A 4,807-nucleotide genomic window follows, 5' to 3' on the forward strand; every position below is an offset into this window, starting at 1 on the left:
ATTGAGATCGACAATCGAAAATCAAAATTAATTTATTTTGCTTAAAACATGATAATAATTGTGATGTTTAATAGATTACATGTAGAACATGTTTCATCGTTTCAACGTTAATCAAAATTTGATATACTTATTTATAACTAGAATAGGTTGTTACGCAAATAATTTTCATTATTTTTAAAGTTGTTATTCTTGATCTATTTTATTAGTCTGTCATGCTATTTATTTATTAAATTAGTTCAGTAAAAAAAGAGACAAGAATAGATTTTATTGTTCAATTAACTGATTGCTAAATAGTTGTTCGCATTAACACTATAATTTATTTTGCCAATGCTATATGCAGGGTAATTTTGCTATTGCGTTATTAAATGTAACTACGTACTTACCTTCTTGAAAATAACACCTTATAATCAGTTACTCGACTCGTAGACGTAAAATAAAAAAATGTGTAAGTTTCGAACAAAATAAATATTATTAAAAAATAATTTTATATTTTACGCGTCCTAATGCCACTACTGCTACTCTAAGAGAATTCGTCGCAGCGACTACATCATACTTTCAGTCAGAAAACACTCACGCATACGCCAAACTCGCACTTAACTACAAAATGATAAAAAATCAGAAAATTAAAACCGGGATTTTTGGTAAAAATATTACATTCATGGTTGTTTTTAGGCACAATGTTAGAAGAGGCAATGACGAGTATGTGGTTTTGTATAGTAACGCAATGTGAAAATGACCCAGTATATTTGTACAGATTCCGAAACTTTAAGTCAGAAAATAATTTTATCACAATATATTATTATAAATAAGAGAATCTCATTATCTAGGCTAAAATTTATTTCTTAGAATTCTGAGGTCAATAGTCAGTTCAATGTAACTTTTACTTTAACAAGTTATTGTGAAGATATACTTACCATAGACAGCATTGCAATAAGGAAAATAACACAATAATATATGTTGCACTCATTTATTTTCTGTCAAGCAACATTTTGATCAAAAAATCTTAAAAATACTTATTCACTAGTTAGGACCAAATATTGATTTACATTTACGGAAAAAAAAAACATTCAACGTAACACATATAGCTTCACATATCAAATTATTTCAATAGTATTAAAATGCATTCCCTGCTGTCACATTTGTTACTAGAATTGAAGAAGTTGGCTCTCAGTGAAGTAATAAAAAGCACGTGGGTGTGGAATGAAATTCGGGATGCGATTTCTGCAGTAACAAGTGTGTTTAAGGAAATTTTATATGAAGAAGCATACTAAAATAGTATTGTTTAGGTTTGTAAAGTTATAATAACTATTTCTCGGACTATAAGTTATATTACAGTCATCGTAAAGTATGGTAAAACATTCCTGTGGTACAATTTTAATAAGAGAGTAGTTAAAGGAAATTACTTTGATGATTCAGCAAATATATTTGCAGCAAATTAATATTAATATGGATCTGTAAAAGAAAATGATTTAATATTTACAAATCGTATACAAACTACTTCAGTCCTATAATCTCGCGTGTAAAACAAAATTCGTTTCACAGAACAAACAAACAAACATAATTTATTATCTCTATCAAAGTGATATGTTAATAGAATTCACATCTTTTGCTCATTATAATAAATACTAAAATCATGTCAACTTTCTATCTTACATCCGTAAAATAGTTTTTAAAGAAAACATTACCTTGATCTTTAACAGAAATATTATATTAATTGAAAACATTTATCATTCTTCAAACTAATCTCAATCGTAAAAGTATTAAAATTTATTAAACTAAATTACCAGCACTCGGAAAAGATCTACGTAGATTCTTACAAAAAATTATCTAACCTTATAAAGCAGTAAATTCTGTAGAAAATGTAGAGAGTGGGTACAGTCAATGGGTCTTTCTTATCCGAATTTTTATCTACATTGGCACCGGGAAGAGACCAAGTCGAGCTACCGGCTGCAGTAATTCTAGGTCCCATATTGTCGTACGCCGACTTTAAAAAACAAGTCCTACTACGTCTAGGTAAGGTAGCACCACCTCCCAGCAAGTCTGGGTACTCATCGTTGTGCCCAGCAACTTGAACTGATATAAAAATGTTCCCATAAGGTGCTGGTAAAGCGAATTCAGCTGGTGGGGGAGGAAATGTCCCTGGAGGACCTTCTATTGTTATCTGGACAGGCTCTAAGCACCTAGTGTCTTCGCTTTCCAAAGACATAGACCTATCCAGCATTTCAAATCCGTATGATGAGCCCAAATCACCACTGGTTCTATCACAGCTAGCTGCTAAGGATGTATCGAGAAGCTTCTTCTCTTGGTCAGTGAAACTTCTGCTTGGCGGCATTCTTCGACGTCGCGTCTTCCAGCAGATGCAGGCGGAAAGAAACCCCGCGGCAGTCATAGCAAATAAAGAACCAGCTATCAAGAAGAAAGTAGAATAGTCCGGGGCAACTCTAGCAGGCGCTGACCTGGCTTTGGGTAAAAATATTGTTAAGTATGTCGAGGACTCGCCAGCAAAACTCTTCGCACTACATCTCCACTCTCCAGCTAAGTCACTGGTCACGTTATTAATGGTCACGTTGACCCACTGCGCACTTTTGTTAAAGAAATCGTCACTATACTCATCGAAACGACTCACTTGGTGTTTTTGGATAATAATATCGCTGCTTGTACTCGTACTGTTGTGCACTTGGATCTGGTGGAACGACCATGTTACCATGGGCGTAGGATCGCCGCGGACGAAACATCCGAAAGAAATGTCTGCTCCTGTCTCAGTTCTGATCACAGTTGGCGCAGACATTGCTGATGGTGGACAAACAAAGTCTTCTCTCTTTAATACGCGCCATGATGTCTTATGTCTGTTATCTGGACCATCGCAAAAGACATCTTCATTTCCAAGATTGCTATCCAGAAACCATTCGTGGAATTCTCGTAATCTACAATCACAGTACCAGGGGTTGTCTGATAATGTTAGCGTTTTCAAAACTGGCAAGTTAAATGTATCTTGGTGAAGATTGGTAAGTAAGTTTTGATGTATATTGACTGTTTCTAATGCTCTCAAATTAACGAAAGCGAACGGATGCACCGACCTCAGCTTGCATCTAGATACCTCAAGTTTCTTTAAATATTTTAACGGAGGAAACTGTTCTGAGACGAGATTTGTCAAAGGGTTGTCGTTTAGTATCAAAAGTCTCAAACGATCGGTACCTTTGAACGTATCGGGAGATAGCTGTAATAGTTCGTTCTGAGACAGATCTAATTCTATTAATATTCTAAGTTCCCTGAATGCGTTTGAATGTAATGCTTTCAGACTCGTCGAGCTGAGATTTAGTCGTTGCAAGTTCAATAGTTCGATGCTTGCGAACGCGTCTCCGAGTAATACTCTCAGTGGATTGCCGTGTAAGTCCAAAACCTGAATATCTGATGCTAATTTTGGCAATTGTTTTAATCCAGCCGAGACGCATGACGCGGTCTTCTTTCCCGATGACCACTTGCAATGACATTCCGCGATCTTAGCGCAGTTCAGCCAGTCGCTGCCAGCCAGTGTGATGGTCAAGAGGAAGGCCGACCACCAGGCCCATGGTCGCCAGTCCATCTCATATCAAACTGTTGTTCTGTCACCTGAAACAAAATATGTTTGTTAAACATAATCCTTGTTCGCAGCTGTATGGCTGGTAGAATACGTGTCTAGAATTTTGTCAGTTCATTTTTATGCCTTGAAGGATTCGGATACTTTATCCTGTGATACAATATGTGGCATGTTGGTCGTTTCGGTGCTTTTATGGCTAGATGTGTGGTACGTGCGGGTCCGAATCTAATATCAAATCAATAAATAGCTCAGTGCCACAAGGCCGCAGATTAACGGAGCCAGCATAACAGATCTCGTGTGTCCATATTTCATGGTTGATAAATGAGGAACATTTATTGCCAAAAAGCAATATCATTATGTTGACTTTTCATTAGGCCGGCAAAGCAAATAGGTTACTTAATGTCATTATGTGATCATCGCTACCTATATACATCCATGTTATCAATGAAATTAGATGCTATAATATCAGATTGCTTAATGGAATGGGAGATTTTTGATTTGCAAAAAATTAAAGCGTCTAGTAGATGCTCAATACTTATCTAAAAATACTATACTATTATATGTACTTCATATTAAAACGAATCTCATAACTTTTGTTATTGTGTAGTACAATTCCGAGATAACGGTAACAAAATATTTACTATTATTTCAGTCATAAAATTATAGAATTATGAGATGCTAAATAAAAATAATTTTAATAATTTTTTGAAAATGGAATTATTTATTAAAAAGTCAATACACCTTCGTCACCGATACAATCTGGTTATCATATTATTAATTGACAAATACTAAACAAAGAATTTTCTTAAAAAAATCATGATATTACATATTTAAAAAACGAATTGTTTACTGAAACTTGAGTAGATAACTATTTCTCTTTTCGATCCAATCTTGGCAACCATATTTCACATGAGTCGTCTATCACGAAGTGAAAACGTAGAACGGAGCTCGAAAGCGTCAGAGGGTGAAGGGACGCTTCAACGGACGCAGTAAAGCCTGCGGCGAGTAGACAGTGTGGACACGCTCACAACCTCTCGAACCGACAGACATCTCGTAATGAAAAATCAATAACGTTGAATCTGCTACTCAAAGTATAAATTTAAAATGGAATGAGTTGACATGAGGCTATGACATGTAAAATTGAGAAAATTGTATGGATTCATAAAAATATTTTTTTTCCTTACAGGTTTTGTCCTTTGGGACAATTTTGCCAACGCTACAAAACTATAA

General features: G+C 35.1%; 1 pseudogene; it reads right to left on the reverse strand.

Moving 5' to 3' along the window:
• Positions 1-953: 953 nt before the first annotated feature.
• Positions 954-3,605, reverse strand: LOC119188607 (annotated as a pseudogene).
• Between the last annotated feature and the right edge of the window lie 1,202 nt (positions 3,606-4,807).

This window comes from Manduca sexta, chromosome 7 (assembly GCF_014839805.1).
Source record: "Manduca sexta isolate Smith_Timp_Sample1 chromosome 7, JHU_Msex_v1.0, whole genome shotgun sequence".
Lineage (NCBI taxonomy): Eukaryota > Metazoa > Arthropoda > Insecta > Lepidoptera > Sphingidae > Manduca > Manduca sexta.